The sequence below is a fragment of the Peromyscus maniculatus genome, chromosome 18 (genome assembly GCF_049852395.1).
Source record: "Peromyscus maniculatus bairdii isolate BWxNUB_F1_BW_parent chromosome 18, HU_Pman_BW_mat_3.1, whole genome shotgun sequence".
Classification (NCBI taxonomy): Eukaryota; Metazoa; Chordata; class Mammalia; order Rodentia; family Cricetidae; genus Peromyscus; species Peromyscus maniculatus.
In genome coordinates, this window is record NC_134869.1 from 17,484,272 (window position 1) to 17,507,714 (window position 23,443).

A 23,443-nucleotide genomic window follows, 5' to 3' on the forward strand; every position below is an offset into this window, starting at 1 on the left:
GGAGTGTAGTGCTGAGAAAACCGAAGCCATGTGTTCCGCCAAGGAAAATCACTAGCCTTCTTGCCAGCTAGTCCTTCAGGAAAAACAGTGTTCAGTCCACCAGCTGTGGCCTGACAGCCTCACTGCATTTGAAGACCTTTCACACAGACAGGGTGCAAGGCAAGGGAAAAGAGAAAGTTTGGATTCTGCTGGAAATGACCTCAGGTTTGAGACAGATGTGCAGCTGCGTGCTCTAACTCTGTTCCCTATGTGGTGAGATACTGAGCCAATACGCATAAAAGCAATGCACAAAAGATCTCCAAATCCAGCTCGTGGATTTAACTGCATCTCAGACACTCTTGAGGCAGCAAACTGCAGTGGGATGCTCAGTCCCTGCTCGGCTCTTACATCTCCAAAGCCTGTCCAAAATGGCCATTGTTCAAACAGTTATTTGCCCAGGATCTTGCACTTGCACTTCAGCCCCTTTCCACCAGATGATGGTGGGGTTGTTTAGCAGTGTGCACTCTCAGCTGCAGACCCCAGAGAGGGGAGCTGGGGAAAAGAATTTAAAAGACTGTCTGGAACCCACCTGAAAGCACATCCACTGATTCCATCTTCCTAACTAGTTGGGGGTCTCAAAGTGTAATGTCTTATGTTTTACAAACATCTCCCCAGGGGTATCTGAAGCCAGGTTGGGGGATGGCTGGTGTTGACTGCCAGCAGCATTACTAGACTGTTTTCCTTAGAAAATAGTGATAACTTCTGGGTCAGAGATGAGCAGGTGAAGAACATTTAAAAACTCAAAACACTACACTATTTCAAATTTCAATCCAAATCAACCCTGCAAGACACGTGTAAGCCACACACAGAAAAAATGTAGCAAAAAATGATTCCCAGATGTTTGAAAGTCGTTTTTAAGATCAACTTCCTACCCTGGATTTCTACCCTAAACACTTACTCTTAGTTGCTCAGCTATCAAGAATTTGAATTGGTTTCACATGCACATGGATACTCCGCTGCAACATACTTTGAGATGGGCTCTCTTTATGTTACTCAAGCTGGTCTTCAGTGATCCTCTTGCCTCAGCCTCCCATATGACTTGGACCATAGGGGCACATCACCATGTCCACCAATGATCCTTTACACTTTCTTACCACTTTATGAAACGATGATGATGGTGATGGTGGTGGTGGTGATTGTGATGATGATTATGATGGTGGTGACGAATGCCAATAATACTATAAAGACAGAGCCTCAAGGTCCTGATCCTCCCACCCCAGCCTCCCAAATGTGTTGGTATTAAGGCAGATGACAGCTTAGGAAATTAATTCTTGAATTTTAAAAGATGTTTAAAACTTGGTTACTATGAGCTTATCCACTTATTAGATAGGTATTTAGTTTCTCTGGGTCCTACTTAATCAGCCAAATGAGACAATAGGAGGGTCTGACTAAAGTGATAAACCTTGAATGAGAACCAGGCCAAACCTAATTCTGACAGCAAATACACATATAGTATTAAAGACACCAGGCATTATCCTAAGTAATCCAAACCAAATAGAGAGTACTCAAGTACTGAGACATGAAGATAGTTCAAGGCCAGGCTAGAATGCACCATGAGTTTGGCGCTATCGTGAGTTACATAATTATATATCTCTATCTATCTATCTATCTATCTACATATCTATCTATCTATCATCTATCTATCTATGTGTGTGTAAATAGGGGCATATATCTTATATACAATACAAATCTTGATAATCTATGAGCTAGATACTATTATTATCAATCCCACTTCATCAATAAAAGTAAAATTGAGAGAACTCAAGTGGCTGCCCAAGTAGGTAGGTAGAATTTGTTCATCTGGAAAGAAACAAATGTCAGAATTTTGTTTCCCTCATGTCCGAGTATGTAGCCTCTCTTAGAACCAATGACTGGACTTTTTTTCTTCCCTGGCTTGACTAAACCCAGAATTGGTTTGTAAAATCAGCCATGCCAACTCTATAAATACCAGCTTTTATTTCCTCTAAAGTCCAAAGATATTGGTTATATTATTAGATGTTTAGAATGTTAGCTGCTAGATATACTCATTGGGACAGACCATTATCTAAAATAGGAACTAGTGTGGATTGCTTGACTAAATAAAGTAAGTATCATTACAGAGCTTACCCTGGCCTATTTTGATAAACACCTATTGAGCATTTTCATGTGCCAGGCTCTTCACTAGAGGTGGAAATACACAGATGCCGTAGACAGAAGCATCAATTTACAAGCCCTACAGTACATAGGAGGTATGGGTATTGGGTTTGCTGATACACAAGTCATCAGGCATAGAAGATTTCAGTGTAGTTTAGGAAGTATTTTGGGGAAAAAGGAAAATGTAGATATATTTCATCACATATATTTTAACTAATTTCCAGTAGTTCTGTATGGAAAACACGGTTTTGAGATTCAAAAACTGTGCTGCACATTAAAATAAATTAAGAAAAATCAATATCCATAACAGTCTGCAAAGGGATAAGAAACTAAAATAGAAAAATATTGATATCAGTAAACACTACCACCTACCAAGGTTATAGTGACGAGAAATCTATGTCTCAAATAATAGTCAAGAGAAAATCTTACCAACTTTTTCAACTGTACATTATTTTTAAGCACCTGTAGCCTTGGTCTTTATGATGTACTTCATTTTGGACCACTTCCTAACAGCACATAGTATCTAGTAGTGCATACTCTTGGCTAGGTGTAGTGTACAATCCTTGCTAGGTGAAGTGTATACTCCTTGCTAGGTAAAAAGCATACTCCTTGGCTGAGCTGATATTTGGATAGTCTTTTGTTGCGAACGTGGAAGGGGATATTGAAAATCACTTACAAATGTGTATTAAATTATAATATTGTTGAGAAATACCCCAACTTAGAGACAAAGGCTTTTCGAACCAGAAGAAAGATAGATAACTGTCAACAAGAAGTAGAGAATGTGAGTAGGAAAGCAGTCTTTGAAATTAATATACAGGGACAAGGTGAAGTGAAAGAGACAGCCCAAAGAGCAAATAAAGAATCAGAAGTAGTATTCGGCAGGTCCTTCAGGGACCTCTCTCCCTCTCTCATCAACCTCCCTGCGGTAGAGGTCTTGTGGAAGCCAGAATGTCAACTTGACAGTCAGCATTCAGCTCAGAATAATCCAAATTAAAACCCAGCAACTGTTGACGTATCCGGTGTGAGTTTATGGTTCTGATCAAATCTGCAGGTGGGCAAAAGGGCTCACCCTTTGGACAGGCCCAGGACACGGGCAGAATTGTGCAATACCTAATGTGTGAAACGAAATTTGAATGTCAAGTTACACAAGAAATCATAGAAATAAGTGATTTAAGTCCAGCATTTTATTTTAAGCAAACTCAATGGGAAAAAAAAAATCAAAGCTTTCTCTGTAAACATAGTTCTGCTCAGAAGAGTTTCTCTGTTATTTTTAACAGTCTCTCTAAAGCAATTTAATTGCTATAGAGATAACAACTCCTCTTCTTCCCTCTCTTAGTTCTTTCTTCCACTATTCATTTTATATTTCATTAAATTATTCCCAGTTGGGGAACAAATACACTTGGCTCCTAATACATACAGGAACCAAGTAGAAACGATCAAGCGATTTCAGAAGCCAGTTAAAGTTTTCATTGGCCAACACTACTAGTTTATACCCAATACTTAAAACATATTTAAACGGAAAATGCACCATTTCAGAATGGGAACTAGAGACTGACTTTCTTCCAAGTGTGAAATTTCACCATGAAAATCAATAAATAAAAGGTACCCAACTAATCTTCCCTTGACCTTCAGGATGGTTTTGTTGTGTTTTTGCGTTTCTAAGACAGTCTTGCTATGTAGCCCTGGGTAGCCTGGTTCTCTTCGTGTAGCCCTTGACTACATCAAGCCCGTGACTTGAGATTACCCTGCCTCAGCCCAAGAGTTGAGATCACAGGTGTCTGTTATCGCACCCAGCTTGTAATCTTCAGGTATATTTCTCAGCTGTGAGGAAATGTTTATCTTCTTAGGAGAGATCAGCCTCTCTCTTGACCCTGATGCATGAGCTGGCAGAGCTCTCTCCTTAGGACCTCATCAGACATACGTTTACATCTCATTGACATATGTATCTCATTTCCTTTTACCATGTAGACATTTGTGAACTAAGCTTATCTCCCTTTATACCAATACACTGCTTAATAAGGTAGAGTGATGCCTCCCACATTTATATATTTCGCAGTTACACTTCTTCCTTCATGGTGACCACTCGTATGTGTTAAGTTGTGTGGAGTATGTTTGTCTGTGCGTGTGTACATGCATAAAGACCTGTGTGTTTGGGTGTCTGCTGAGGCAGGAGGTGTGGAGGGTCAACAGTCTACCTCATGTCCATTCATACATGCCCACCCTTCCCATCAGAAGAAGACCACTCATTTCCCCACATTCTTGTGCATGATGACAAGCCTGTATTCATCTGGCTACATCTCTGAGCAGACATAAGAGTAGAGAATTTTACTTATCCTTGTAAGCCAGTGTCTCAAACACAGGATGCCATCTGGTGTGTGCTGTATGTTGAGTAAACGTTGAATGAACGAATGATCTTAGAGATCTGCTAAAGATTCAAGGAGGAGAAGGAAGGCACAAAACCACCAGCTTCAGGAGGAAAGCTGACCTTGCCTTGCCTCTTGGGGTTATAAGCTGCTACCTAATACATGTGTTTCCCATAAGATGGATAGACTGCTATCGCATTTCAGAGCCATGTTCTGCCTTTTCTCCAGCCATCTTTAATTTTAAAGATGCATTAACAGAGTGGGGCAGTGCCGTGCTGTGCAGCTCATTGATCAGAGACAAAGAGCACCAATGCAACAGCAAGCCATTGGGCTGCCTGCACTGACTCAAGCTGCCTTCTGGAAAGGGTAGATCTTCACATGCTGTCCCTGGCCATGGGACTCACTAGTAGGAACTGGAGTAGACCGTGCAGCAGAAAGGGAGGGATGAGGAGAGAAGGCAGAGGGAGTTCCAACCGAGGTAAGGCTCACTACATGCCCAATATTGATCTATCTAGAAAGTAACCATGTTAAGGACCAGACTCAGGTTTTCTATCTCTAAACAAGCATTCTAGTATATTTGAACAAAATCAAAAATCTGTACCTGATTATGTTTATGAGGTCAAGAACCTGAAACTAGATAGGTCATGAACCTAGAGGACAACCTACTACTATTATTCTGCAGAATGAACACATCAGTAAGACAATCCTCAAAGCCATATTGCTCTACCAATAGGTCAGTGTGTCACTCACCCCTCAGCAGATAAGATTCTCCTTGCAGGAGACTGTAATGAACACAGAGACCCACAACTGGCTAATGCAGAGAATAAGAGACTTTGAAATGTTTATCCCTAAATGGGGTTTCTATATCACACCACTCCCCTCAAGATTTAGGGAATGATGCAGAAGAGGAAGTGCAAAGATTAAGAGTCAGAAGTGGTGGATGACTCCAAAGAAACACGTTTTTCAGACACAATAGGGCAGATGTCCATGTGAATTCACAGAGATCACAGCATGCACATGACCCGCACTGTACAAAGTCAAGTCCGACAAAAGCTCGGCACAGAGGAGGGAAATGTGGGCATAGAGTCTCACTCCTGTCAATAAAGCTATTCGCAACTGGCCTGGCAGTGGTGGCACACGCCTTTAATCCCAGCACTCAGGAGGTAGAGCCTGGTGGATCTCTGTGAGTTCAAGGGCAATCTGGCCTACAAAGTGAGTTCCAGGAAAGGTGCAAAGCTACACAGAGAAACCTTATCTCGCAGTGGGGGTGGGGGGTATTCACAACTGATATCTGCTGAAAGAGGGGAAATAAGTTTTCCAATGGAATGATACTGGTTATACCAATTACACTTTAGGACAGAACCCATGCCCAGGAGTAAGTGGTCAACGCCAAATAGACTATGTTTTTGTTGTTGTTTGTTTTGTTGTTTTTTGTTTTTTTTAAGAGAGAGAAAGAACATGAAATTCAGTGGGCGGGGAGGTTGAGGAGGATCTGGAAGAGCTGAGGCAAGGGAAAGAAAATAATCAAAATGTATTTTATGAAATTCTCAGAGAATAAATAAAAACATTAAAAAATCTGTTCACAAACTATTCAGAAAAATCAAGAAACCAATTAAAATTTAAAATGCACAAAGTTTTGATAAAACAATCAATACTACTTTCATTTTTTTTTCTTTAATACCCCTGTCACTTAAAAAAAATAGTGTCTCACAAAAGATAAATTCAGTCCGGAGAGATATCTCTGCAGTTAAGAAAACATATTACTCTTGCAAAGGACCTAAGTTTAATTCCCAGCATCCATATCCAGTGGCTCACAACTACCTGTAAATTCACTTCCTCCAGTATCCCATGCCCGTGGCCTACTCAGGCATCTGTACTCATAAGTACAAATCCACAAAAAGACCCTACATATCATTTAAAATAATAAAAATTAAATATTTAAAATGAGAATGAAATGAAATATTTAAAAGAATCGAGGAGCCATTTCTCAAAAGTCTAGAAAGGAAGATGTTGAATTTTTTGCCCATCCCCATACTCTCCATTGAGTTCAAGAAAAATAGCCTCTCTAAGGAGAGGGCATTGAGGATAGCTGTGATAATATTCTAGTTCTGGTTTTCAGCAACTAAAAAGACCCTTTAAAGGGCTAGACTGCTAAGACTCCCTCAGTAAAAAGGGCCCCACCCTCCTTCTGTAGCATTTTTCTGCCTTGCAGATTCCAGTTCATCCAACTGCCTGCTTACAGAGAACTCAACCGTCTCTACCCCATGGCGTCTGAAACTCATCAGCCAAGCAACTCCAGCGGTTATGAGAGGGTGTGTTGCTGCTGGGAGGGAGTTTGCTTGCTGCTCTTCATGTGAAAGGGAGATGATGAACTCAACAACAGCTTCCTGGCTGGACGTGTCTAGCTTGCTCTGGAGGCTTAAACACTAGCCGTTTGGCCCAGTTTTCTGGCTAATCTGTGCTGACATCAGTTCTCTAAGGAAAGCGCAAGCACAGAGCTCAAGCACAGCCCAAGGTCCACTGTAGACACTAGAGAATAAAAGTTGGAAGAGAGAGAGAGAGAGGGAGTAAAGCTCTCTTCAGTCCCAGAGACACTCTGGGTGTAGTCTCTGTATGAGGCATGTTAGGCATGTGGACAAGCATCTGTGAGTCTCCTAACTGAGAGAGTGCATTATTTAGGGAACAGTGAAATCACACACTCCAATTTAGTATAATGTGTAGTGTGCTATGTTGGGCCATAACAGAGGACTGAGACTTTAGACAGACGCAGGAGAGGGCATTTCTGGAGTGGAGTAAATGTGCATGAAAACACTGAAGCAACGGCAATCTTTTGGCGGTCTTGGAGCGTGAGGACAACTCAATATTTCATTCATTCATTCATTCGTTCATTTTTTGTTTTAAGAGACAGAGTACAACAGTGTTGTCCAAGGCCAGCCTTAAACTCCTGGGATCAACCAATGCTTTTGCCTACACCCCTGGAGTAGCTGGCATTATAAATGTCTATCACCATACCTAAACATCTTAGGTTATTTGAAAATATTTATCTGGCTAAAGATTGACAGGAAATTAGTACTTGGTATGGTTGAATATTGATACCCAAATGTAGTGTGAAATGTTTATGATAGTTGCACATTTATTTCCTGGAAAATAGGTATTTATTTCCTGGAAAATAACCGGGGATAAGTGTCCCCATTTTATGCGGCCTGTCTTCTCCTCAGACTCTAGAGGAGTTCATTCCATGGTGTTACAGATCATTACCTGTGGTCACCGTGTCAAGCCATTCATCTGCTTATGAAATAGTTATTGGAGATTTTCTATGTTTCACTCTTTAGTTCCTTCAACAAACACACAGGAGCTCTTCAAATAGGAATATATATATAAAACAGCTTCCATTACTTGAAGAAAGTGGATTGAAGTTGTGTCTAAACCGCTGGCTCCGAGAGCAGAGAAGGCAAACTCGGGATGCCCATCAATATTTATGAGGGCTGAGCGCCCTGGGGACGCTGGGTTTTCAGTTTCTGAGGCAGCCTCTGAGCTGCCTGAGAGGCAGGCACCTGAGAGTTGGGCCAGAACTTGGAGCTGAACATCTAGAAACTGACTGGACATTTGTTCCTGCTCCCTCACTGGGAAAAAGAAAAAGTCAAAGGCTAGACCCCTGGTGGACAAGACCGACCCACGGAATGGTGCTTGCCAGGAGTTAGGATAAGCAATTAGTTGAAGGGTTGGTGCTGTGGGGGCGGGGAACAGGCAGCCACACAAGGGGTTTTCAGAACTGAAACCGCAAGCCCAGAGGTGCCAGGCTTCAGAGGCACAAATCCTCAGACTGCTTGGGGCCATTTAGCACTAGAGCACACCGTGGCTGCAGGGCTGTTTGAATCCCAGAATCCTAGAGTGGATACAACGCCAGGGGCATGCAACGGGAAGGAAAGCGAACAGAGGCACATCCCAGCCAGGAGGAGGCTTTTGAGGGACTAGGGGGTTATTTCAACTCTTGTCCAAGTGAAGTCGCGGGTCTCCAGCTCTGAAGCGGAAGTACAGGGAGAGAGAGAGCTGGCGACCAGGCTTGTTCTCCCGGGGTTCCCTTTAAAGGGGGAGACTGCACAGCCCGCTCTTCCCTGAGACTTTGGTGTTCAAATTCAAAGCGCAATTACTGAACGTCCACAATTCCGTAGGGCTGTGTAATGTGTGTGCCGTACAGACTTCTGCCTGCTCTTCTCCTGGTGTCTCGAATTGAATATTCTTTCTTGTGAAGTTATAATGACAATGCATGTACGTTATCAAGTTATATTTCGCCAATAAAACTTTTAATTTGCTTAAGGAGGTAGCTTCTGCTGAGGGGCTCTCCAGAGGCCCATTTACTGGAAGAGGAACGGGATGCTCTGGAGTAGGGCCTCCGACGACGCCTGCCAGCTATCTTGTTATAATGTGAGCAAACCGCGACACTTAACCACGCAGCAAGAGAAGAGAGCCGGCTGGGGTGTTAGACACCTGCTGGGTAATTCCTCCAGAGGAACATAAACTCCAAAGTGCATGGGAACTTCAAAACCATCCCGTTTGACTTGTTTTCCAGAAGAGATTGCGTAACTGCTCCAAAAGTGCACATATAGGTGGGCCGCTCTTAGGAAACCTTTGCAATACGTTTCCTAATCTTGTTTTCTTAGGTGTTTGTTCATGTTTTGCATGTCACAGAGCCCCCACAGGCTCACATGCTTGAACACAGAGTTCCCAGCCACTGTTGTTAAGGAATTTGATGATCATTTAGGAGATGGGACCTAGCTGGAGGAGGTGGGTTGCTGGGAGTAAGCCTTATAAATTACATATTGACCCTGTGTCCGGCATGCCTCCTCTCTGTTTCTGGGTCTACTGAGATGTGAGCCAGGGACCACCACACTCTCCTACCTCCGTGGCTTCACTACCGTGATACCCTCTTCAAGTGTAAGCCAAAAAAATCCACCCTTGCTCCCTTAATTTCCTTCTACCAGGTACTTTGTCAGAGCAGTAAGAGACGTAAATAATGTAGGGCTGCTTTCCCATAGTAGAGGCATAGAAAAATATATACCTATATATTGTATATTATAATATAGTATATGTGTATATTATAGAATGCATATATTAGTATATACGCACACATATTTATTAATATGTGTGTAAGCCATATATTTGTATATATACTACTGTATATTAATATGCAATATGATAAAATACATGCTAGTAAGTACCTTTTCTTAGTAATAAAGAATAAAACTTCCACTCTGAGCCTGTGCCTCATCCTGGGTTCTTTGCCAGTTTGTTTCAGCAGGAAGCTCAGTCTCACACACAGAAGGGTTATTCCCTTCTATGTGAGCTGGACGGCTCATTAGTCAGCTCTCTGTTATGGTAACACCAGCTCCAGACAATCAACCTATGACTCACCATTGGAGGTTGAAGTACTGCTTGTTTGGCTCCATTGCTTTTGGTGAGGCCAAGTGTACATTGCAAAGGGAGCGAACAGTGGAGGAAAACTGTATATGTCACTGCAAAGAAGAAGCCCAAGCCACACAGTCTTCTTTCTAAGGGCACACCAGTTACTTCAATTCCCCCCACCCCACCATTAGGCTCCACCTCTTAAGTGTTCCACCACTTTCCAATAGCTCACAGGCTGTTGCTCAACCATCTAACACATGGACCTTTGAAGGACACTCATCTAGCGGATGCATAGGCCAGGACTTCTGGTAAAGTGATACAGGTGAGTCTTATACGAAGATGCTTCCCTTCAGCAGAGGGATGAATAGTGACCTTCACAGAAGACATGTCCATGTCCTGATCCCCAGAACTTGTGGATGTGACTCATTCATTGGAATAAGGATCTTTGCAGATGTCATTAAATTTGAAGATCTTGGAGTGAGAAAATCATTCTGGAGGACCTGAGTTGGACTCCAAGATTCAATGACAAGAGTCTTTTCAGGAGACAGAGAAAATGATAAACATGAAGAAGAAAGGAGAGAAACAGGGGCAAGACTGGGATTAGACACCAACTAGAGAATGTTACCAACCCTTAGAAGCTTCAAGAGGAAGGGTTGACTTGCCTCCAGCCTTTCAAAAGAACATGGCTCGGTCAACACTTGAATTTCAGAATTCTAGCCTTGAGAACGGCAAGAGAAGAAAGTCTTATTGTCCCAAGCCACCAGTGTGTAGTAATTTGCCACAGCAGCCACAGATCAATCATTTCATCCTCTAGTGGTAAAGGCTGGATCCTTTGATGAGAGCCATTTTACCACCTCTGAAATATCTACGAGTTCAGCCATTTCAGTATTAGAGTAGGACTCAGATACTTGTGAAGTATATATTTGAATATTTTTTTTCTTTTTCTGAAACAAGCAATGTTTAAAGAGATGAGGACAGAAGCTGGCTTCATAGCAGTGAGAACATTAAAATGAGCTTGTAGCTGAAGTTTTCTCCAGTCCTGCCTGGCCTACAGTCAGGACAAATGACTCTCACCCACCAGTTCCGCAGCTGCTCAGACCCAACCGAGTAAACACACAGAGACTTATATTGCTTACAAACTGTATGGCTATGGCAGGCTTCTTGCTATCTAGTACTTCTATCTTACATTAACCCATTTCTATTCATCTATAAGTTGCCACATGGCTTGTGGCTTACCACTATCTTTACATGTTGCTTGTCATGGCGGCGGCTGGCAGCATCGCCTGACTCAGCCTTCCTGTTCCCAGAATTCTCTTCTCTGCTTGTCCTGCCTATACTTCCTGTCTGGCTACTGGCCAATCAGCATTTTATTTATACAGAGCGATATCCACAGCCCTTCCCTCATCCACTGTCCTACAGTATACAACACAGGACTACAAACAATTAAGTAGAGAATTAGCCTAGTGTAGTTCCTCACAACACAGAACAGTCCCCAAGGCAAAGCCTTCAGTGTTTTCTGCCTTGAATATGGAGACAGCCAGTCTTGTTGTGTCTCCTCCAGACTTTAATCCAATGTTTCTTAAATGTTTTCCTAAAGTTTTTCTGTCCACAGCACTGTAGGAAATACATCATGGTGTACAAGCATTTCAAAACAGAGCAATGTGGGCTGCCTTCCCTTCTCTTCTTCCCTCTTGAGCCGGGATCCTTGACTTATGCTGGTGTGATCTATCCTCAGAAGCTATGAAGCTGTACCCCATACTAGTGGCATGGTCACCTTCTAAAGTATAGATCTCACTGCTTTCCTGTCCTACTTAAAATCCTCCCACAGCCCCAGTCACCTTCATCCATTCCAACAACACCTACCACCTACTTCATGAGCATCTGCAGTGGTCATGCAGGGGTGATACACATATGTAATAGTAATAAGCAAAGAGAAAGGGGCTTATGAATTTGAGAGTGAGGGTACCTCGGGGGGTGCTGAAGAGCGGAAAGGGGAAAAGTGATGCAATTCTAAGTAAAATGTATTTTAATAAATTATAAAAATTATATAGTCTATACTGACAGAACAATATAGAGAACAACACGCGCGCGCACACGCACACACACACACACACACACACACACACACACACACTTATGATAGATTCCTAAGCCCGCAGAGTGTTCAGACTGTATCTTGTACTTTACCCTCCTTAGTAGCTGAGTAGTCAAACACTGAATGCTATTGTCTGCACTCAGATGTTGACTGGCCTACCAAGAAAGAGACAGATACCTCAATTCTATCTTCCTCTTCTTTCATTCATTCATCAATTCATCATACTTCAATACTCCATATTCTTTACCATCTAGGTGACCCTGATGCTCTGCTAGAAATATTAAGAGCCCTTTGCAGATCCTCTTGGCTGTTCTCCCCTACAGGGAAAAGCATCTCAATAAGAGTTCCTGGTCACCCCTATCACCACGAATGATGAATGTCTGTTTTTCTTCTCTTGAGTTCTGATAGAGATACAACGGCATCCCCGGCAACAGCAGATGTCTCTGTTTCATGTTGCAGCTCCAGCATCCTCTGCTTCCAATTCCCAGTCCCAACTCTGTGCTCATAGTGAAACTGGAGAAAGAAATTGAGAAAGAAGGAAAGAAGGGTGGAAGAGAAAGAGAAGTGGAAATTCCAAATAGGATCACAAGGCCAGCTCCTCTGATAATTTGAAATGAAAGTTTCTAAAGAAGTTTGTAATACCAGTGGGAAGAGATTAGAAGGGAGAGGAGGAGGAGGAGGAGGAGGAGGAGGAGGAGGAGGAGGAGGAGGAGGAGGAGAAAAAAGAAGAAGAAAGAGGTGGTGAGAAAACAAGTATTCCAACCTTTTCAAACCTAGACTCATGGTAAATCCAGAAAGAATTTCAATTTATAGGAAGCAACAGACCATTCAAATCCCTTCCCCACAATCCAAAGCCTTAACCAGGCACCATGAAATGTGCTTTCTTTCTTTTTGTTATTTCTTTTTCCCCCCAGAAGTCATGCTTATAAACTCACTCCTCAGTTGTTTTCCACTGGAAAGAAAAAAAAGTGCTTCCCATCTGACGGAATCAAGGATCTCAAAATCATGCTGCAAGTCGACTGAAAGTGATTTTTAGAGTTTTGAAGTGCATAAGGACCTCTACGGCTCTCCATGCCTTGCTCTCTGATTCCGGGAAGTGCAACATTAGCACCTCAGTGAGGAAGAGCTCCATCTTGCTGGTGTCTAAAAGAATGCTCGGCACTCTGTAATACAGATTAGTGTTTCACAGAAAAGGTTGTCATTTGTCATTTGTTTTGCAGTGGAAGACCGTATGTAGAGACCTCTGATCGCACAGATATGGGGAATGGCATCAGAACAGGAAGATGGCTTTCTCAAGACTTACTATGAGGGATCCGATCCCAGCAGTCATTTGGTGACAGGCAAAAGTAATCCTATATTCTGCCAATGAGTCTATCAGGAAACCAAAGACAGGAGAGCCAATGTACCAGCACTGTGGTACTAGACTGTCAATCATCTGAATACCTCTGCATGAAGCATGGCCATCCATTTCGTGTCTGTCAGCTGTGATTCTCATTGAAGACCTGCTTAACTTTCATGCAAAAAATAAAATAAAATAAAAGTGAAATGAAATGAAACATGGGAGTAGGCTTCTCAACTGGAAGGTCTACCAGATGGACTTCTCAGCTACCTCAGTTGCTCAGTTCATCTTGCTCTATAGTGGTGGGACTCTGAATGGCCTTTGAAAATTCTTAGGAGGAAGTCAGGTCAAAGTCAAGGTTAAGGACAAAAGCCTACAGTGATGCATCTTAACAAGGTACAAAGCACTCCAGAGCTATCACTGCAAGAAGACAACCCTTTTTAGAAAAATTATGTAATGGATTTGCCTGCCCAAGAAGAAGAAAAACATCCATTTCTGTTAAGTGTGTGGATAGCCCTTGTCAGGCAAAATGAGGCAGCAGCTAACGGTCAATTTTCAACTTAAAACGCCTTTCTACTCTCGTGGTCAACCTGACCTCCCCAGCGGTCAGACATTTGCTTGAACTGATTCTTATGGCTTAATATTGTTTTAGCCTTGTAGTCAGAGTCCTTATTTCTGAATTTAACTTTCACTCTAAATTTTAGTCTCTCATGCCTAACATAGGACTCTATTTTACATCTCCAATTGCCTCTGCATAATAGTAAGACAGGCAAACCTATTAAGAACAGGGGCCTTTTCTCCAGGGGGAAAGATGAACAGGGACTACTAGCCAGTCCCTTAACTACAAGACATTGTGGGAGAGAGAGATGAAAATCATATACATGATAAAAATGGGAAAAGAACTGATTCAACATAGGTGTGGTTGTAAACGAAGAAAGAAAATCCTACAAATTATCCCTCATTAAGGCACTTGAATACAATAAATGTGGGGAGGTTGTATGCAAATTTGCAACCATTGCTCCCTGGAAGAGTAAGAATTAGTAAATATAATTTAATGGGGCTTTTTGGTTGGTTGGTTGGTTGGTTGGTTGGTTTGGTTTGGTTTGGTTTTGGTCTGGAAAGAAGTCATCTTCCTTCCACATTACTTTCTTCTGTTTGTTTCTTTAACTATCATATCCCCTCAATTTGTAGTCAGAACTGCTAATATTAAAAATAAATTTTAAAAAACCCACACCTCACCTTCTGTCTGCTCTCTTTTCTATTTCCTGTTAGGGTCCTATCATTTCTTAACTACTTAATCTGATGATCTTGTGTTCCTGCTGAATATTCATATTTCAGTCTCAATAAGCTACTCATTAACGCTCCAACCTACTTCCATCTCTTAGGAAGCATTCTCGTCCCTTCCTTCACGCAGGCTCCTTGAGTTTATTCATTACCTCCCATCTGATCTCTGTAATTCACCCATGTTGGTCTTCTGACATTCTGTCTCAAAACGCTATTGAAACCCCATTTAAAGCCTTGAATCTGGGCTAATTTATTCCCCCACTCCATCAACTCCACTGATTGCCAGCCCGCATCTGCCTCACATGTAAATGGCTGGCTCTCATTTCCCCCTGAGCACTTTATAAACCTTTAACTAACATTATCTATTTCTTCCACAAAATTACATGTATTTTCATCTCTTTGTGGAGCCTGTTTTCTAATTGGTTTCGTTTATTTAGCTTATCTCTCCAATTTTCTTCTTTTATAGTCATTTTTCATAACTCTCCTTATTGTGCCACTTTTAATCACGGAAATGCACCTTGGTTTAAATGGCCTGAAGATAAATATTGAAAATGCATATGTGAATAGTCTAAACTTGATTACCTAATGGCTTGGGTGAGGATAAAAGGAACAAGAAGATAAACCGTCACTGGCCAGATAGAAATCCATAACTGACTTTCGCATTTGTATCCCATATCGGAGCACTGGCACTCGCTCATCACCAGCCTTTTTCAACATTAGCAGCAGGAAAGTAATTTGAGATATAGTTTTCTCTCTAGGCCAAATGTCACTTTTCATGGTAGAAGACAGCCTCTTTAAGTATGCAATGGACCATTTCAAAATCAAAGGTTGAGTTTCAAGCCAAGACAAAGGAAGTTTAAGAAGCATTTCATAGGTCTTCCAAAACCTTTCCACATTGCAAACTTTTTGAGTCACTCCCATGCCGACTTACTTAATTCGCTAATGCAAAACACAGAAAACAAAAATCATGAACCTAAGGTGGTTATCAGCGTTACTTCTTACCGCTCTGAACCACACTTCCCTTCCGCTGAACAAGTTAGCAATTTCAACCATGCTTCTACTCAGAAAGTGGCTCCTTGGTGGAAGCCCAAATCTTCTGAATTTAAGATCAAGCTTATACCAGGGCAGGCAAAAGAAAGTTCAAGCTTAACAATGGCAGGTGTCTTGTTTGTTTCTTTGGAGAAAGAGATGTGTATGATGATGTGCGTCGTATTCACTGAAAATGGACGTTTTGTATCTGCTCCTAGGTCATTATAAATCTATTTGCTTTTGAAGTTCAGCCCCTTGGACATCCGTCTCATGCTGGTGTTCACATCATTTGCCCTTCCAACACCAAGAGAACGGTGACGTGATACACAGCACATTCTCTATTTACGGGTGTTATTTGTATTTTACCAGTGACCGTCGCCATATGTAAGACATAGGAGAATTGTTGGGAATCTGCACAAACAATATTAAAGCCTACGTGTACCTAATCCAATGACACTTGAGACTTGAAATTAAATTTTGTTTATCTCCTGGGGAGCTGCTGTCCTAAAACAGGTTATTGACTTCAATTTCTAAGGAAAAGAGGCAGACAGACACTGTATGTGGAAACTTAGGTGAATAAAGGATAGGGCTTCAAAAATAATTATTAACCCAGACTATGTGTGTGTGTATGTGTGTGTGTGTGTGTGTGTGTGTGTGTGTGTGTGTGTGTGTTTGATTTCCAGGCAGCTGGAGGGCACAGACCTACAGTTATTATTACTATCTGAGCAGAAATTGCCTCTGAATTCCTCCCAAAATATAACGGCCCATTTATACATGGGTGTCTTCTCTCCGTCTTCCACAGTGACCATGCATTCCAGGGAGAAGTCATAGGTTATAAGATAAATCGCAGGTCACCCAGATACATTTTCAAATAAATAACAAGGAATTTCCTTATTATTTGTATAACCCAAATTGTGCATAGGCTATAATTACAGTAGACTATCCTTATTTATGTGATACTCAAATATAAATGGTCATGTAGTGTCTGTGTGTGCTCACCTGACACTCTTGCCTGGGCCTCGTGTCTCTTTGTTGGTGGCGTCTTCAGCTCCAGGTCCTCTTGTCTCTTGTGATAGCACTGGCTAGAGTAATCCCAGACAGAGTGGTAGGCACTAGTACTTGTTTAGAATCAACCAAACTTCTTGAGTTTAAACTATATCTCACTGGGCCCAGGAAAGCTTGTTTAATTGCTGTACATGTACCTTGGTTTCCCAGTCTGTAAAACATGGGGCACCCTAAACACTGTACTTTCTGCAGCCTTTGTTAGGAGGGAAGGAGGTGATTCCTAAACAGTCAGGAAAGCCCATACCAAAAGCATTTAATAAATGCTAAATATCATTATCAAACCACACAGACCCTCACAGGTTCCTCATCTGGCACACAAAAGAATCAAGCAGCTCATTAACATTGCTTTCTAGCTACCATTTAAAATTCGCCATTTTACTGATTTGACAGACCCCTGTTTAACACTTCTAATAAAAGCCCCATGGGGGGGATATGACTTTTAAATTGAAAAAAACAAAGTTTTAAATTTAAATATGCATCTCTGGCATGCCTTATCGGTGGGTGTTCTGAACTCACAAGACACACAATCCGTTCTTAACTTGTTCTCAGTTCTATTTGTCTCTCTAGTCTGCCCGTCGTTCTTCTTCATCTCATCAGAAGGCAAAAGTCACATCCGCCCAACAGTCACTTATTCTACCCACCAGACAACAGGGTACTTTCCCTATTGCAAATGATTTACTTGCCTCCCAGACACCTCACTCTGCTTGCCCACAAAACACACATCCACCTGTCCCCCCACTCTGCCCCCTCAACCCCAGAGCTACGCGTCTTAGGGTGTTATTGTTCTCCTCTTAACTTAATAAGGGGGGAAATGCAGACAGAGCAGCTAAGAACCCGCTCAAGGGAGGATGCCGGGAGCCAGTGGCAGGGTTGAAATGAGTCTGCCCCAGTTCTTGGCTTCCCGCCCAGTGCTCTGTCCAACAGACCATAGTGCAGACCCGGATCTGCTGAATAGAGAGGCCCATGGTTGCTAGGGCGCAGAACGAAGCTAAAGTTGGGAAGCTCCTCTGCTGCTCTCCCCATGGCGATTAATCTGTTTGAAGGTCTGGGCTCTGGACCTTGGATTCCTGGGCCGAATTCCTTCATAAAACCTCGTGTTTTGAAAGCCGCGGGCAATGACCCTGTGGATTTAACTAGATGCATTCTTACAAAGCACAATCAGGAAGGAAAGCTCCTAAGTGACTGGACTATGCCAACACGCTGTCTTGTGCCCCTGGCTCCCAGCATGGGGGCCCAGGAGAGGAGAATCCCACGCCAAGTCAATTTTCACTGCTTGGGCTACCAGTGTGGAATGCTGGGTCTCCTTAGAGGCATGGCTGTCATTTTGGATGCTCTTCTTAATGAAGGCTTAGGCAGTAATCTAAAAGGTCACTGCCTGCTCACACCATGGCCCTGGTGGCCATGCATAAATCACATAGGCACGGCTGATAGGGTAGGGGATGTTTCAGGCAAGAGGAAACCAGCAACTTTACAAGCTGATGAAATGAAATCTATGGGCGCGTTTGCTATTAGAGGCTTCAAAGTCTTCACCTACCTCAGTGAGTAAGCTAAAAGGAAAGAGTCAGGTGCCTCTGCCTCTGGGAAAGAGAATAAGTGACCCTTTCTGTCTCTCCACCCCATGCAGTGTGTGTGTGTGTGTGTGTGTGTGTGTGTGTGTGTGTGTGTGTGTGTGTGTGTGTGTGTGATTACCTGTTGCTATGAGAACCAAAAAGAAAAGGAAGGAAATGCATGATCAAATAAATGATGCTGGTTTAAGAAAGAAAAACCTCTACCTCATTCAACAAGCCAGACAGAGGTATCAGGAAAGTGTGCTAGTCTCGCCCCAATTAAATAAGCTCCATTTGGCTGCTCAGCCTTATTTACTGATCTCTTACCGGCTCTCTGCCTATGGCTGAAGTAGTACCATTACTGAGAGGGACATTAAGATGCTCAACTGAGCAAGCTCGATGTAGTCTACTTCCTTCTGGTACCTGTGATTAGGCATTGTGTGCAGTAACTTGGAACTCAATGAAAGGGCAACCAGCACCCCTGTGGCTTTTACTTGCCTAGCCCGCATCTCACTGTGCTGTGGTTTAGATCTTATTCCCTAGGTGTTATAGGCTTGCTTCTCAAGGACAGAGCTATTGAGAGGAAGTGGGATCCATTAGAGGTGGGGTCTTAGTGGAGGTCTTTACTTGTTGGGGCTCTGTCCCTGAAGGGGATTGTAGAACTATGGTTATTTTCTTCTCCCTTTGGTTCCTGGCTGATGAGGTGAATGGGTTTGTCTTAGTGTGTGTGTCTCCTGTTTACTGCCTTATTGCAGGTCCAAAAGAACCGATTAAAACCACGACCCAAAATGAATCTTTTGTCTTTATAAGCTGACTGTTTCAGTAATTTTGTTACAGTAGATGGAAAGCTGACTAATAAAATCTGAGAACAACCTTTTGATTTTCCTCCTTTATTCTCAGGCCACACAGTGAGGACTGGCTTGATTCCATCTACAGGGAGACATTTTGACTGTAGCAATCAGAGTTCTCCTACGCTCTTTCCAGAGCCATTCATTCTGTGCTGTGAAGACCCAGTTTGAGCCAACCAGAATACGCTGGGACTTTGCTGAAGCTGAAAGGACAGAAGCATGCATGTCTTCCTTCTGGGTTTAGAGGGATCATGCACACAGCTCTCCTAGAGGAAAGCAAGTGAAAATGAAGACAGAAACAGAGCTGAGGCATAGAGAGAAACTGACTGCTTTTGACGCCACATGCACCCAGACTTCCAACTTCACACGAAACCAGGAACACTAATGGTATTGTCAGTCACAAGAGTTTAGTCTTCCTCGTCTTAGCATAAGGCTGTTGAATTGGGTTTCTGCTGCTTGCAATTAAAAGAATTGATGGTGGAGAGGGCAAATTGTTCTTTGAGAATACCCAGATTCGAACTCTATGATAAGAGCTCTATGGATCAGGTACTAGACATATTTAAATGTGCAGGCAGCCACAAAGGTACACCTTTATTTCTAGTCTTTGTTTCCTAACCAAAGTTTAAGAACTTCCCACATTACCTCTCTGAACCCCTAATCAAAACACTCTTGCCTGCTATGTATCTATCCTCCTTATAGTCCCTTACATTATATTGTTCCAGATAATTCTACCAAATATCTGAAATATGTATTTTTAAAAATGTTGAAGTCTGTATTTAAAAGAGGGTGATTTTGCTGTTTTTGGCTTTTGTGTCTTGCTGCTGCTATTTGGCATTTTTCTTTAGATGAGGGGTCCAAAAGCCATGGTCTTCAGGGATCATCCCACCCATTTCTATGGTAAATAAAGATGTGTCAGAACAGAGACTCACTATTCATGACCACAGCAGACGTTGAAATAGCTACAAGCAGGATCTGACAGCCCACAAAGTCTAAAGAGGTTTGAGAAAAGTTCTCCTGACCGCTAATGTTGTCATTAGGGACAGAAGGACTGTAGACCGGAAGGCCTGTGTATTCAGTATGTGATGTCCTTGGGAACTCTTTCCTCTTTGAGTCAGATCACCTTGCATGCTGTGGAGATGAAAGGAAGAAGCTTCACTTCCTTTAATGAAGAAAAATTCCTGCCTACTTAGAACAGAGATGCAAGCCCTCAAAAGGAATTTTTCTTTGGTTTCCCTCACAATTAGAAACACTAACATCATCTGAGCCCCATACAGTCTGGCATAATTCTGCCCTCTGTACAATTCCTTGTATGTAGAGATGAAAAGCTTAGGAATCGCATTTCCCAGAATTCTTTGCCAGCAAGTTTCCAGTCTGTAGAACACCAATAAGAGTTTTCAGGAAACACAGAGCAATATATCAGTGCTCATCTGCAGAGTAGGTGTATGTGTGGGTCTCGGCTCAGCCTCTAGAAACCCCTGTTCTGTCTACTAGTAACAGTCCTGCAACTTCAGTAGGAACAGGAACCTAGTAGAGCATGCCCATGCCTTTCTGTTCAATCCCTCCACTGATTTTTACATGTACTATCCTCTCTTTTAATGCTTTTCCTGCTTGACACACCTAGAATGGTCTATTTCCCTCTCTGATCCCTGACTAACACCCGGAACAACACAATTAACTCTGCCCTTCAGCCCCAGAAGCAGTGGGTGACTGCTTTGTGGTTTCTTAATACCCCTGCTTGTTCAGGACCAAGTCACTAGATAATCCATCTTGGTGACTTACAATTAATTATTGTTAGGGAGGCATTGTGTGCGGCCAATCCATGCCAATTGTGGCCATTGTTATGCCGGTTTTTTTTTTTTTCAGATAGAAAGGGCAGTACTTAAGAGGATGCAAAAGTGGGATGGGATGTTTGCAGGGGACAGAAAGTGGATTAGGGTCACTGAAGCATGAACCCTGGAGCACTGCAGAGGAGGAGGAGGATTGTGGAGGACTTTTATACGACGCCAAGGTGTTTAGAATTCATAGGGCTGCCTGTTTCCTCAGCCTCCTGGAAAGGCATAAGAAGAGGAAATTAATGCACAAGCCAACTGGCATTTGTCTGATCACATTTTCGGGAAAGCTCAAAGTGACATCAAAGCAGAGATAATGAGGAGGGTGAGCAGTGGGCCAAGCCTGTGCACGCGGCAGTGACAAAAGCGTCCACTCCGCACTGGGGGCTCGGGACACAGCTTCTGCTGCAGCTGCAGCCACAGCTGGCTGGATGACCTTGGCTGAGTCATCCCTCACCAAGCTTTAGTTCTGCTCGCTACAAAATGAACTAGACAACCTCAAAGGCTTTTCTGAAGCTCCGATTCTATTATCTATGGCTTAGAGAGAATTGAGTCAATGGAGGGCCTCAGAGCTGAGAGCCGATTAAGGCAACAGAAGCAGAAATCTCATCCAAAGCACAAAGTTCTTTCTGCCCTCGATAAGTTATCATAGAATCAATCTTGCTCAATGGACAGCAGCCAAAAAGCCAGGGCACTGTCAAGACCTCCCTCCGCCTTCTTTTTATTCCTGCTTGTCTGTATGCCACTAATCCTCTTCTGTCTTTGCCTTTTATCTTTCCCCTTTCCTCCCTCCCTCCCTCTCTGTCCATCTCTTTCTTTCCCTCATCCTTTCCATCTTGCACTTGGACCTGATTTCAGGTGAAAGAGGAAAGAAAGCTAGGGATGGAAGGATTCCTGAGAAGAAGCATCCTTGCCTCCTCCAGCCCTGAGCTTCCTTCTGCCAAGTGCACACAGACGCTACCAATGTGGCTGTCAAACAAGCTTGGTAGAGAAGGAAAGAGGAAGGGCGAGCAGAAAGACGGTGAGGATGCTAATGTGCTCGGTTAGGAAAAATACTTGAAATGTCTAGAGCAGTCTTCTAGACTCAGAATGCTGGTACTGGAGGAATCATATTCACAGCGTGTGTGTGTGTGTGTGTGTGTGTGTGTGTGTGTGTGTGTGTGTGTGTGTGTGTGTGTGTGTGTGTACCCGTGTGTAGGTGCACATGTGTATCTGTGTATGGAAGCCAGTGGTCAACCTCAGTTTTTGAGGTAGAGTCCCTCACTAAATGGCCCAGAGATCACAGATGAGGCTAGGCTAGGTGGCCAGAGAGACCCAAAGATCTCTGTCTCTACCACTTCAGTATGGGGATTACAAGCACACACCACCATGCCTGGCTCCTTAAAATACGGGTTCAGGGGCTTGAACTCAGTTCCTCATGCTCGGGGAGCAATTTATCTACTTAACCATCTCCTCACACCTCAGCTATTTCTTTCTCCAGACTGAATTTTTATCAGAAGCACACCACACAAGATGCATTCTTATTCCCAAATCATTTACCATTAATTTATGCTAAGAATTACTTTTTTTGGAGGGGGGAGTCAGATGAAAACTCTTATCTCTTTGAAAGTTTAATCAGCCATGGAATTGAAGGCAGATACTAGCTGCATCGTTCCAAGTCCTTCCTCCACGAAGGTAAAGCATGCTTTGCTGTTCATCAGCCAAGTCCTTTCAATTAACGGAAGAAAGTCTACTTCTCTTTCCACTCCAATCCTGCATTTTTTCATCCTTGCTAATTTCTTTACAAATATTGTGTGAGGCCATGTGTTCTGCTCTGTTTGGGAAGGCTGCTCAGCTGTCATTTGTTTGGTGTCTCTCTAGGACTCCGTGTTTTGATAAAATAGGACAGTCTTCATTTGCAAGCGTCAAAAGGGACTTCAGCCTGAACTTAGAATTATGCTTGCCAGCTGTGTGCTGCAGGCAATGGGAGCTCTTGGGCCCATCACACTGTCCCCTGACTCTGACTGTCTCTGCTTAATCCAGACAATGAATTTCAACAAGTGAAAATCTCTCTCTCTCTCTCTCTCTCTCTCTCTCTCTCTCTCTCTCTCTCTCTCTCACACACACACACACACACACACACACACACACACACACCACATCACACCACATCACACATTTGGAAAGCAGCTCATGAAGTTATTTAGGTCCTCCAACATTTGTAAATGGGATCTTCAAGTAAGTCAAGCAGATAATGAATGTGTGGGATCAGTACAATACAGAAAGGCTGTGTCTATAGTGAATAGTATATTTTTGCAGATCAGAGAAAAGTAACACCATCAACCAAGCCACCATTTTGCATATAACCAAAGTGTCAGGCACCAGAGCAACCAGGGACACATCTTAACTCATCCGGATCTACATCCTACAACCTGATGCATGACTGCCCATTTTGCAGATAAGGAAATAAATGACATCCCATAGACCGAG